We start from the raw sequence: 14,639 nt of genomic DNA, 5'->3' as shown, positions 1-14,639 counted from the left end.
GAAAGAGCTCCTAAATAGATCGATGCAAATGTGTAAACAATGGTTTATTAGCACTACCTAAACTTTTCAATCTGAAAAAAACAAAATGACCTCATTCCATTAAAAACAAACAAACAAACAAAAAAAAAAACAACAACGAATTCCTGATAGATCAAGGAATTAAATGTGAATGACAAAACAGTAAGGCTTAGAAGAAAATAAATAATATCTTTATGTTGTAGAGGTAGAAGGATTTCTTCTCCCTCTTTCTTCCACACTGGGGATGAAACCCAGGAGTATTCTACCCTAAGTTACATGCCCAACCCATTTTTTTTTTTTTTTTTAATCAGAGCTTTATGGTTATGCACAGTAGTTGGGTTCATCCCGACACACTCATACATGCATAGAAACCAATTTCAGTTCATGATCCCCCCTTTTTTCTTTCATCCCCCGCTCCATTTACCTTCTCCTCCCCAACCTTTTTTTACTTTTTCTTTTGAGACAGGTTCTAAGTTGCTGAGGCTGGCTGGATTTAAGATCCTTCTGCTTCTGCCTCCTGAGTCACTGGAATTACAGGTGTGCATCACCACACCTTGCTGAGGGTTTCTTAAGACAAAAAGCACAAATCATAAAGTAAAAGACTGAAAGATTCAACTGTACTAAAATGAAAAGCTTTGTTTTTTAAAAAAAGACGGCTTTAAGGAGAGTATAAAAACAAGCCAAGTATTCAGAATATATGAAGAGATTATAGAAATTAAGAAAAAGATAAAATCCAACAGAAAAATAGGTAAACATTTTGAATAGCCATTTTATCAAAAACAAAAACAAAAACAAACAAAACAAAATGCTCAACCTCACTAGTAAGGAGGGAAAATGTAAATTATCATGAGATCCCACTACAAATCTGCTGGATTAGTATTTATTTATTTTCATTACTGGGACTGAACCCAGCAGTGTTCTAACACTTGAGCTACATCCCCAGGCTTTATTTTATTTAGCGATAGGGTCTCCCTAAATTGCTGAGGTGGGCTTTGAATTTGTGATGCTTCTGCCTCAGCCTTCCAAACAGTTGGGATTACACGTATGCCATTGTGCCCAGATGGCAAATATTTAAAAATCTGACAATGCCACTTGATGACAAGGATGCTTTGTAATTTTTGTACAGCTGGTAAGAATTTAAAGTGGCATAGTGAATTAGGAAAATGATTTGGCATCACCTAGTAGGCTAAGCATTTTTTACAACTAAGTATATATTCTATAGAAACTCCTACAACATCAGAATACATGTTTTGGAATGTTTATTGTTTCATTGCTAATAATGCAAAAAGCAAGAAACAACCCAAGTGTCCATTAGCCACAAACTAGATTAACTGTGGTATATTTGTACAATGGAACTGAATAAACACGATTGCTGTATGCATAAACACTATGAGTTCTCACATTGTTTAGGAATATATAAATATGTGATACATTTAAAAGAAAAGCAAACAAATTAGAAAATTGTCACTTTTGGTGCAGGTGGACATAAATAAAGTTGCATTTACAAGGGCTTCAAAGGTATTAAATGTTCCACCTGGGTTGGCTATATGACTGCTCATTATATTACTGTAATTATTTATATGTATGTTACATATATTATTTCATATTTATAAAACAGTCACTTAATATTTTTTAAAAATTAGGAAGTCACTACATTTGATATTTCCTCTGTATCTTCTAGGTTTTTCTACCATAGGTGTGTGTTTAATACATATGTGTATATATGTAAGCATTTATATAGCTCTACATTTCTCTGTATTGTTTTAAGGGTTTTCATATATGTATTATATAGATACACACATATGTGTATATAGATACAATATGTATTATCCTGTAGATACTGCCTTGCAGTCTGCTTTTCTCACTTAATATATTATCTAAAATCTTTCAGATAATATACAATTTTCATTTAGCTGAGTAGCAAAGATAAAAATGTTTAATACACTGCATTATCAAAGAGAAGTGAGCATTCTTATATAACAGAGTGCAAATCAGCACCCTTTTTGAAGGCCACTTTGGCAATATCAAAATTTTAAGTACATATAGCCTTCAGTTCAGTAATTCCATTTCTAAGAACCTATCAAATAAACATATATGTATGCACATATATACATATATACATATTCAAATGCATATGTAGAAGGACATTCATTGTGACACTGCTTGGAAATGAAAAAAATAATTTAATATTATTACTTTTATTTAATAAGTAGCTCATATTAAAATATCTCAGATTACTCTGTATCCCCTAGATTTTTTTTTTTTTTCTTGTTGCAGAATCTATCCAGAATCTCAGGTTGCTGAGGTTGTCATGATCCTTTTATCTTCTTTAATCTAAAAAGTACCCAAGACCTTTTCAGTATTTCAACACTTTGGTTTTTCATTTATTTTTCCAGTACTGGGGACTAACCAGGGGCGCTCTACCTAAGGTAGGAAGGCCTCAAGTTTGAGGCCAGCTTCAGCAACTTAGCATGAATCTGTCTCAAAATAAAAAAATAAAAAGTGTAATGCCTGGGTTCAATCTCTAGTACTGAAAGAATGAAAAAATAAATAAGGTATACTAGGAACATTTTCCTATGTCTTTAAGTATTTTTGAAGACCATGCTTTTATTTATTTATTTAAAAGTATTTTTAGTTGAAGATGGACACAATAACTTTAGTTATTTTTTTGTGCTGAGGCTCAAACCTAATGCTAGACAAGTGCTCTACCACTGAGCCACAATCCCAGCCCCAAGACCATGCTTTTAAATGTGGCTACACCATTCTTTATTTAATATTATTATTGGATATCTGGGTGGTTTCAAAACTTTGTATTGCTATAACATTATGATTAATATTCTTTTTTAAAAACTTTTTTCGTAGTTGTAGAAGGACAGAATGCCTTTATTTGTTTATGTGGTGCTAAGGATTGAACCCAGTACCTCATGTGTGTTAGGCAAGCACTCTGCCACTGAGCTACAGCCTCAGTCTCTGATGAAAATTCTTATAACACTAATCATAAGGCATATATTTGATTTCCTTAGGATAAATTTACTTAAGGGTGGTGGTGCACGCCTGTAATCCCAGTGGTTTAGGAGGCTGAGGCAGGAGTTCGAAGCCAGCTTCAGTAAAAGTAAAAGGTACAAAGCAACTTGGTGAAACCCTGTCTCTAAATATAATACAAAATATGGATGGTATGTGGCTCAGTAGTCAAGGGCCCCTGAGTTCAATTCCTGGTACTTCCTCACCAGAAAAAATTTACTTAAGGGTAATTAAAAAATTTCAGGATTTATGTCCATGTTGCCAAGCTTCTTTTAAAAAAAACTACACTGAGCTGAAGAAATAACTCATTTTGGAGAGCGCTCGCCTAGAATGTCCAAGGACCATGGTTCAAATCCCCGGCCCCTCAGGCGGGTAAAAATAAAACAAACAAACAAAAAAACTACATTTAACTATACTCCTAGTAGCACTCTTGCTATTAAAAATATTTTTTTTTTTTTTTTTTTTTTTTTGCGGTACCGGGGATTGAACTCAGGGCCTTGTGGTTGCGAGGCAAGCACTCTACCAGCTGAGTTATCTCCCCAGCCCTTGATTTGATAATTTGAAAGGTGAAAGGCAGCACTGTGTTTTAATTTACAGTGATTTGTTTTATTAAAGAGAGTTTGAATACTTTTTGCTTAATTCATATGCTCACAGGTCATTTTATTTCTCCATTTTATGAAATGTCTGATGACAACTTTACCTATTTATCTACTAGGGTATTTCTCTTCTTTCAGCGTGGTAAGAGACAGTCCCAGCTTATCCACTCTATATGTTGTAAATATTTTTCCTTTTCTTTTTGCAGCGTTGTGGTTGGAACCCAGGACCTCACGCATGCTAGGTGAGTGTCACCACTGAGCAACATCCCCAACTCCATTTGTCTTTTTTATTATGTAAATACATTTATCTTTTCTATAATATTTTTCCATTGAATTTAGGTTGGTAAAGGTCTTTCATAACTCCAAATCAGGTAGATTTTGGCCTGCATTTTCTTTTAGTTTATTTATGGTAATTTAACTGTTTATCTGGAAATCATTTTGGGGTATGGTGATTGGTAATGATCTAACTTCATTTTCCCCCAGAGTAGCATTTTTGTTTCATGACCAATTGCTTATCTATCCCATATCTATTGTTTTTAACCTTTTTATTTTGAAATGATTTTAGAGTTACAGAAGAGCTGCAGAGTACAGAGTACTCTTGTTGATTTCAAATCCTGACTTTATTAAAAGGCAATATGTATTGTCCTTCCATTTTTAATCTTTAGTCAGATCCATGCGACACATTTGAGAAACATGTTTATTCAAAATAGTAAAAATAAAAAATTGTGTCTAGCTGGGCACGGTGGTGCACGCCTGTAATCCCAAGCAGCTCAGGAGGATGAAGCAGGAGAATGGAGAGTTCAAAGCCAGCTTCAGCAAAAGTGAGGCACTAAGCAACTCAGTGAGACCCTGTCTCTAAATAAAATACAAAATAGGGCTGGGGATGTGGCTCAGTGGTTGAGTGCCCCTGAGTTCAACCTCGGTACCAAACAACAACAACAACGACAACAACAAACCAACATAAAAACAAAAAATCCATCTCTAAAAAGATAAATTTCCAGAGTTGAGGTAATTTTATTTTCTTCTGTTTGCTTTTATCTTTTCAATATTATATAATAAGCAATATTACTTTTATAATAAGTTGATAGACATTATTTTAAAAATAACATGGGAATATTTAACTATTCAGAAAAATGGCTATTAAGAGCAACTTGTTCAGGAGTTTCAGCTAAATGATGAGCTATTCTAACAGTTTTCCCACTCATGCCTTTGGAGTTCATTAGTAATTGTAACCACTTGGGACAGAGCTTTTCACAAAGTAAATCAGTATAAGTATCAGTGTAAGTACAATGAAATTGGTCACTCTTCTTAGACAATTCCTCAAGGACATAAGGATCTTCATTATTTTTTTGTATTCTACTCTTAGCTTTAGGAAATACAGGCAGTTTTACAGAAGACAATTTAGAAAATTCCTGAGGGAAGCTTAGAACAATCTTTTTCCCCCAAATAAAATCTTAATCTACAGAAACTTCAGGTCAAGTAAATCTGTTCTGAAGTAGAATCTCAAGGACCAACGCTTCCCTCAGAGGACTGCTGGGAGAATTCCTAAGGGAATTAAGCAGAAAGGATACTGTACTTGGGCCAGAGTGGTTATTATGTGATATTAATGGAAACAAGTGTTTGGGCAAAAACTGTGAAGTCACTAGTCACAGATCACAAACCTCGTTTTAGAAGAGTGTAACTGATGAAGCTGGGAGATGCAGACCACCCATACAAAACCAAAATGCTGGCAGAATAAGATAAATGGAAGAAAGATTTTTCTATTTGGGCTTTTCTTTTTTTTAAATCAATCAACTATTTTTTTGAGCAGTTATAGGTTTTCACAAAAATTGAGCAGAAAGTACAGAGATTCCCACATATACCCTCCCTCTCCTCCTCAACCCCTAGTTTCCCCTATTACTAAAATCTTGCATTAGTGTGGTACATTTGTTATAATTGATGAGCCTATATTACTATTAACTAATGTCATACATTTGGGTTCATTATTTGTATTCTATATTCTATGGATTTGACAAGTGTGTAAATTACCTTTATCCACTATTAAAATATCATACAGAACAGTTTCACTATTAACAGTGCTCCACCCACTTCCCTCCCTTCTCACTCCCAGCTCCAGTCCATCCATGGCAACAACTGATCTTTTTACTATCTCCACAGATTTGCCTTTTCCAGAATGTCATATAGTTGGAATCACATAGCACGTAGTCTTTCAGATTAGCTTCTTTCACTTAGAAATACATGCTTAAGGTTCTTCCATGTCTTTTTATCAGCTAAGTCATATTTCATTGTCTGGATGTGCCACAGCTTGCTTATCTGTGCACCTAGTGAAGGACATCTTGGTTGTTTTCAAGTTTTGTCAGTTATGAATAAAACTGCCATAAATATTTGTGTGCAGGTTTTTTGTGTGTGTAGACATAAGTTTTCAACTCATTTGCACAACCAAGGAGCACAATTGCTGGATCATATGGTAACCATATGTTTAGTTTTATAAGAAACTGCCAGATTGTCTTCCAAAGTAGCTATGCCATTTTGTATTTCCACCAGCAATGAAGTTCCTGGTGCTGTACATCTTTGCCACATAAGCCACACATACAAACTCAAGATGTTGGTAAAATGAGATAAGAGAAAGGTTTAAGATTTTTTTCTTAATTTTTTTTTTTTAGGTGTCAATGAATCTTTTATTTTATTTATTTATATGTGGCGCTAAGCATCAAACCCAGGGCCTCACACATGCCAGGCAAGCGCTTTACCACTGAGCCCAAAACTCCAGCCCCATTAAAAAAAAAATCTTAATAATTACTTAAAATAAAAAAAAAGAAACTCCCAAAACAAAATGGACTGTTTAAAAGTATGTGTGTATTTACATATTTAATTTTTGAGACCGTGGATTGAACCCAGGGCTGCTTTACCATTGAGTTATGTCTGTAGCCATTTTTATTTTATTTTGAGACGGGGTCTTGCTATGTTGTCTAGGTTGGCCTTGAACCTGTGATCCTCCTGCCTCAGTCCCCTGAGTGGCAGGGATTACAGGTGTGTAATACATGTCTGCAAAAGTATATGTATTATATCCCAAACTCACATCTATTTCAGTGGTTGTTCAACTCATTTCCTTTATTGTTCGTTTGTTGTCTTCAGAAAAATCAAATGATTCACCTCAGACTCTGTTGGTGTTCTCCACTACTTTTTCTAATCCTTGAGACTAAGTGCAATGATATAAATAATCATTTACATTCCTGACTACTGCAATGCTATGATTCCCCTACTTCCATCCCTTGCCTTACCCCAGCTCATTTATTTAAGCCATCAATGTCTTTATGTACAAGTAACATCAAACTTCACACTGTCTAGTAGTGACAAGTTAATTACATAGTTATTAAGAGATAATGTGGGAGCAGTAACATAAGTTATTGTGTAATTACCTTTGTTTTTAGAGTCATTACCTGTAATTAAAGCAAACTTGATATAATATTTTAGCAAGCAACAGTACCAAACTCTCTTTTTCCTGCTTTTCTTTCCACACAAAAAATATGTTCTTAGTCATTTCTAAGTCAATTTAGTTTTTCAATTCTTTGTTTATTTTCCATCTTTCTTTGATATCTGCCCATTAGTGATGATTTATGTGTTCTCCCAAACTGGCCTGTTTAAAACTTCTTACTGTCTGTACCAAAAGTTACTGGATATACATAGTCACATGGAACATGAGGTAGTTAACTTAGACTTAATTTTTTTTTAATGTTATTTTTATACCGATAGCTGCTTTAGGAAAGGGCATCAGATATAAATTAAAACTGAGTAATTTGAATCCTTAATTTACTAGACTCATGCCACAATGACTTCTATATTTGATTTTTATATGAAGCAAATTAAGTAAACAGCAACAAAGATATAAAAGAATTCAAATATGGATAATACATACTTTTTGTCTTTGAGGATTTTATGCTTTGAGAGAAAATCACATATATACTTTAAAAATGGCATAATAATTCAGTTTAGAGATGTCAAGAAATGCTTCCTGGTGAAGGTGACATGAACTGGGCCTTGAATGAGTATCATTTTGCAGAGACAGACACTGTCAGCAGAAGGAAAAACAGGTAACTATTGACAGGACAAAGCATGTTTTAGAAAATAGTAAAAGATGGGTTGTAAATTGGGTGTAGGAAGCATGCCTGTAATCCCAGCTACTTGGGAAGCTGAGGCAGGGGGATCCAAGGTCAGCCTGGACAACTTAGCAAGACTCTGTCTCAAAATAAAATAAAATAAAATAAAATAAAATAAAATAAAATAAAATAAAATAAAATAAAATAAAAGGGCTGGGGATGTAGCTCAGTAGTAGAGTGCTTGCCTAGCATGCATGATGCCCTGGGTACGGATACCTCAACCAATAGAGAGTCAGCCAAAATCTCTGAGAAGGGAAACACATGATTACATTGCTTCTGGAGAACAAATCCTGGCACAAGTAGGGAGTATGAACTTACTAGGAAAGAGAATGGTACCAGAGATATCCAATAGGAATCTCCTGCAATATTCTAGGAATGGTTCTTTTTTATATATATATATATATATATATATATATATATATATATATATATATACTTTTTTTTTTTAGTTATAGATGGACACGATACCTTTATTTTTTTATGTGGTGTTAAGCATTGAACCCAGGGCCTCACACACATACTAGGTGAGCACAATAGCACTGAGCCAGAACCCCAGCCCCCAGGAATTTTTTTTTTTCTTTTTAGATGTTGATAGACTTTTATTTTATTCATTTATTGATATGTGGTGCTGAGAGTCGAACCCAGTGCCTCACACATGCTAGGTAAGTGCTCTACCACTGAGCCACATCCCAGTTCCAGGAATGGTTCTTAAAGTATGGTGCTGGACTAGCAGCTTCTGCATCATCTAAGCCCCACCACAGACTTACTATGAATTCTAGTTTTGTGCTTCAACTGTGCAAAGCATTTAAGGCCAGAAAGAAGACCAGTATAACTAGAGTAGGCAGGCAAAGGTAAAAGCCTTAGGAGAAATGCTGGGACAGCAGATCATATAGGTCCTTTTATAACACTACAGGAGCTTGGATTTTCAGTCTAAGTACAACGAGAAGGAACTGCATGCTTGTAGGCAGGGGAATGAAATAATTTAACTTTTCTTTTAATACCTTCATTTTATTTATTCATTTTTTTAATGTGGTGCTAATGTTAGGCAAGTGCTTTGCCACTGAGCCCAACTGCAGCTCTAACTTCTTTTATTATTATTATTGTTATTATTTTTACAGACTGCATTTTGATTCATTGTACACAAATGGGGTACACATTTTCATTTCTATGGTTGTGCATGACATAGATTCAAATCATTCATGTAATCATACATGTACATAGGGTAATGATATCTGTCTCATTCCACCATCTTTCATATTCCTGCCCCCTCCCCACTCTCATTTCCTGCTACGTAATCTAAAGTTCCTCCATTCTTCTCTCACCCCCACCCCCATCCCCATTATATATCATCATCCACTTATTAGGGAAACCTAACTTCTTTTTAATGCTTATTTCGGCTACTTTGCAGAAAATGGAAAGAAGGGCCAGAAAGACTGAATGCATGGATATTGGTTAGAAAGCTACTGCATTAAGTGGAAAATGATCTGAGCTAAAGTCATGGCCAAGAAGTGGACCAAATGGATACATTTGAGATACAATCTTACCACTGAATCTAAAGAACTCCCTCCCTGAAGGTTTAAAAGGAGGGGATAGGAGGACTCCAAGGTGCCTAGCTTGAGATGTAAAGTATCTGATGTTTCATGTATTGTGTGACAGGTGGATCATGTTGTGAGGAACGTTTTCAGAACTGCATATATGGAAAGAAGGACAGACAAGACATGCAAACATAGAATTTTTTTTTTTTTTTTTGTGCTGGGGATTGAACTCAGGGACACTCAACCACTGAGCCACATCCCCAGTCCTTTTTACATTTTATTTAGAGACAGGGTCTCACTGAGTTGCTTAGCACCTCACTTTTTCTGAGGCTGGTTTTGAACTTGTGATCCTCCTGCTTCAGCCTTCCGAGCTGCTGGGATTATAGGCGAGCACCACCTTGCCCAGTCAAACTTAAGTTTTTATGTAATCCACCCATCCATTACCCTTTTAAGACAAATCACATTACATCGAACATTGTAGAGGGGGTCGGTTGAATCAACTGGGCCTAGGACTAGCAACTTATAGTTCTGCCAGTGTCCCACTTGCAATAATGTACAAAAGGTGAATTGAGCTAACTTGATGTTCTCTTTCAGGGGTCAGAATGGAAGACAAAGACAGGCTGTGAGGCTGGAAGAAGCAGACATGCAAGGCAGCTGAGGAACATGGTCAAGTAAAGCACTGAAGTGGAGATCCATGGACACCTGCTGCTGAGGTCTCCAGAACTGACTTGAATCTGGAATCACCATTTGGTTCCCCATTTAGTGAAAACCTCCAGTTTTGGTTCTTGTTTGAGATTCACTGAGATTCTTCTTATAGTAGATAACATTAAATCCTTACTATAGATCAGACATTGAGCTTTATAAACATTACTTCATTTAACTTTCATAAAAACCCACATGAGATAGGCACTCTTTATCTTCATTTGTATAGATGAGGAAACTGAGGCTTAGAGGTGTTAAGTAGTTTGTTCATAGTTCCTGTCTGCACTGTTCTAACCAAGTATCTGAGAATGGATTACTTATAAAAGTTTATTTTGTTCAATAAAATAAACAAAAGTTCAAGATCAAGGCACTGGCATTGGTATCTGGTGAGGGCCTTCTGTTCACATGACAGAAGACAGAAGGGAGCAAGAAAAAAATCGAGCTAGCTAAAAGTTTCATGAAGTCTCTCTTTTAATCCCATTAATGGGGGGAGAGCCTAATCACCTCTTAATACCATCACACTGGCAACACTTGAATTTTGGAGGGGACATACTCAAACTATTAACATTCCCAGAATTAGTTAAGGGTGGTACCAAGATTCAAACACATCTTTTAACCAGCTGTCTGAATCACTATGCTACACTATACTATAATGTCTTCCATAATGCTGTGTGCTTCCTTACCAGAGAAAGAAAAAAAATTTGTTGACCCAAACAAGGTAAAATAGGTTTGTTGCTTTTATCCAAACGAGTCAGATGAAACAATGTCCTAAAGCTGATGCATGGCTGCCCTACTGTACCCTGACTCTTCCCCATGCTGCAGTTTTCCTCACATAGTTGTCACTTTCTAGTAAACTGAATAAATAAATCCCTGTATTGTGGGGATTTTGAAATGCACATTTAAAAATAAGATGCTATATTGTAATCATTAAATCCATATGCTTTTGTACTCTCTTCAGCAGTACATGTACTAATATTGGAACAATACAGAGAAGATTAGCATGGCCCCTGTGCAAGGGTGACACGCAAATTTGTTAAATGTTCTGTATTAAAAAAAAAAACATATACTTTCTCCTCTGTCTTTGAATACTTTAACACAGAAGAAAGATCTAAATACGACTGTGAAAAACAAATTTTCTTCTCTACCACTTGAAAAAGAGCTCTAGTGGTATTCTTTTATGTAACAAAATTTTACAACATGCTACTTCATGATTTAAGAACTGGACTCAGGGTAGAATCTGGCTTAGAACTACATGTGCAGATCAACATATGACATAACATTTCAAAGTCAAAGAAAACTCCCAACATCTTTTGTTGTCTTTCTGACAGTCGATTACCCTAGGTTTTAGAATTGGTCATCCCTCAGATAGCTTAAGTTTTCATCAGTCATGTGGGCAGCCTAAGGCAGTGGTGCAAGAAGGCATGAGAAGTTTATAGTGAAGCACTGAATAATCTATTGTAGATATGGAGAAGACACATTAAATATAATAGCAAAACTTGCTTTTAATAAATTTCTATTTTATGTTCATCATTCTGAGTGATCTTTTTCCAACTATGATGTTTTTCAAGTCATCTGCAACAGGGCAGGTAGAGTGTTTAAAAGACTTTCACCAAGTTCAATGCTAATGTGGTTTCTACAGAGGGTAAGCAACCCTTCACTCTGACTCATCTCTTGCTCAATATGGATTAACTTTTATCATTAAGATGACAACTAAAAGCAAGTTAGAATACTTTATAATCTTTTTTTAAATGTTTTCTTTTCCAATCTGTATACATTTTACTTCTTTGTTAATTTTTTTTTTTTAGGCTTTAATGAACCTTTATTATTTATTTATTTATACGCAGTGCTGAGAATTGAACCCAGTGCCTCACACGTGCTAGGCAAGAGCTCTACCTCTGAGCCATAATCCTAACCCCTTTAGAATCTTTTTTAATGAAGGTATTTAGAAAACCAAAATGGCATTGACAGTTGTATGTGTCTATGTCATGTTGTGGGCAAAGACATGTCAGTGTACTAAAGATGATAACAAACATTTTTTTTCCTACAAGGACACATTTGACATTGTTTTGTAATTATTTTACCAATTCATTAAAGGTGATTTTTCAGAAAAAGCATGCATTTCTTTAGCTAGTATGAGTACAGACTACTGTCTCTCTATACTGGTTTTGGCTCTAATTGTATTTTAGTGAGAGCCTAATTACTAGAATGAGAAAAATCTAAAAATCTTTAGCCATTTCATTCCTATGTTTAACAAGTCACAACCCTGAAATCTTGCTGTACCTGAAAACAGTTACAAGTGCTTGGCTATTATTACTAGAGGAAAGTTTTAATAAAAGCTAATTAAGCTACGAAACTCCCAAGTGGTTAACTGATTTTAGGGGCTAAATTTCTAGTACTTCTAATTATCCTCTGATGGCTTTACTTAGTGTTTCACAACCATGACAGATGACAATGAAAAACTGCAGTGAAATTCATCCATCCTGACACTGTGCTAAGCATCAGCTTCTCCCTCTCCAAGTAAAATCAATACTCTGTTTGAGTAAACACGTTTACAGCTTTATTAGGATGTCTTGCTTGTTCTGTAACAGCTACTTGAAGCTGTAGTAACAAATCGACTCAACTCAGTTAAACCTAGAGAGCTGGGTAAGAGGCCCATCGATAAGGTTGTTATAAAAATAAACTGCAGGAGATCAGAAAGCTGGAGCAAACAGTCTGGTAAATGTCAATATTTTCCCTTACAGAGGATGACAAAAACAGTGAGATAATGTGGGAAGTCTTTTCCCCCCCTGAAAAATGTTTCTGTTTCAGTGGGATAAAAGCATTTCTACCTTTTGTACACAGCTCTTCTGAATGAAATTTTCACTTCTTAATTCCCATATGAATCCAAAATAGGAAGTTAAATAAATACTTGGCATTTTTCATGCCATTTCACATTCTTTATTTTCCTTAATATTTACAGACATATTTTGGTCTTCACTAGCTTTATAAAATAATCTTATCCAAATTATGGGAATATCTGTGATGGCTCAGCCTCAACTTCTTTTCATTAAAGAAACAAAAGTTTTATCATCTACCTTTGGGAGGTCATTTTAATGGAATGCTCACTCTTGCACTACTATCTGTTAGACTGATGTTATACCTTTAAAATTAGGCCTTCTATGTTTTTGCATTTAACAAGAGCAGACAGTGCTGCTTTACACAGGCCGCACAACCTCTTGAGTTGTAGTGGCATGAATACAATATCTGCTATCTATTAGGAGCAAGCCTCCATTGTGGCCACAGCTCTACCAAACAAGAACTCATAGATTCTCATTTAGATGTCCACAGGTTGCTCAAAGAAGTAACATCTGGCAGGAAATTCCCACTTCAATTTGGCTAGTTTAGACTATCCAGATGGGACAAAGTAATGGTTTCCCCCTTGCTGAAAAGTGCTTGCGTGTAAACTTTTTTGCCTTTTACAGTTCTATGTAGTCTAGTTAGTAAATTTTGTTTTGTTTTGACTTCATATTGACTACAATTACCAACTAGTTATTAACTCACATAACAACTTGTAACCCATATGTTAGAAAACTCAGATCTTTTAGGGGAAAAAATCAGCAAATATTACATTTTGAAATAACTTAAAAAGCTAATGTGCCTGCCAGGGTAAGGTCTGACCTAGCAGGTATTTGCATAATGAAAACCAAAGCTTAAGTGATATCAGATGGTACAATGGCTGACTGGTACAAGAAGTCAATTCACTGCAAAAGTTCCTTCATCTTCACAACAGCACAACACACACTCCCAACAAACTGCACAACTAAGAAGCAATGCATGTAATATACAGGTTCAGGGGCACTGCTGCAGCTATGAGAAAAACTTTACTGTCTTACAGATATCAATATATCTGTGAGGATTATTTATTCCCTTTTTGTGGTGGCTAATAATGGAAACTTGTTTTAGTTCTACTAACAGAGCCTGGGACACTGTATTTGAATTTAAAACCAAACCCCTCCAATTTAAAAATACTTATTGGGGCTGAGGTTCATGGATAAGAATGCTTGCTCAAGGCTGTGGGTTCAATTTGCAGTACTAGGGGAAATTTAAAAAGACTTATTGGGACAAGGTCATAGCTGTTAGAAAAAGATGATACGCTATTTATGTGAGGCTATAATCATGTCCTTATTCATTAGCAAGAGAACTAATTTTGTTACTACTTAACTCAATTATTAAAAATTCTGTATTTGGTCAACTGCCATTGTTTCAAGGGATGATTCTAAAATTTTAAAAGTGTTTGATGATGGAAACATTTTAACTTGCCATTTATTTCGTGGGCTAGAAATAAGACATATATCTAAACTCTATAAAATGTCAATATTAACTAGACAATTAAATGAAAAATATATTAAGCACCTGTGTTTATAGCCCAGGTTGGGGAATTCATATCCAAAGTGAGAGAAGCTGCTAATTTAGTAACCATATTGCTACTTTTTTTGTTTTATTCAGACCTTCACTGATATTAAAGTCTTATAATAGCAAAGATAGTATTTAATGCATATCATTATGTAATTTGAACTATTGTGTCTAATGATTTATTTGCCATGGCAAGGACTTCTGCTAGGTCTTAAGGT

The 14,639-nt window shown here is 35.2% G+C and overlaps 1 protein-coding gene and 1 non-coding gene across 3 annotated transcripts in view; one reads left to right on the top strand and one right to left on the bottom strand.

The window, feature by feature from the left end:
* The window catches only part of Adk (adenosine kinase), a 474,524-nt gene that overhangs the window by 15,796 nt on the left and 444,089 nt on the right, over nucleotides 1-14,639 (bottom strand). The window lies entirely within an intron of this gene.
* Nucleotides 10,975-11,081, top strand: LOC124986090 (U6 spliceosomal RNA). Its single transcript, XR_007108990.1, has one exon. It is a non-coding gene; the product is annotated as a U6 spliceosomal RNA (small nuclear RNA).

Source organism: Sciurus carolinensis, chromosome 5 (genome assembly GCF_902686445.1).
Source record: "Sciurus carolinensis chromosome 5, mSciCar1.2, whole genome shotgun sequence".
NCBI lineage: Eukaryota > Metazoa > Chordata > Mammalia > Rodentia > Sciuridae > Sciurus > Sciurus carolinensis.
The sequence above is the reverse complement of the archived record's forward strand: the minus strand, read 5'-3'. Positions and strand labels throughout refer to the sequence as shown.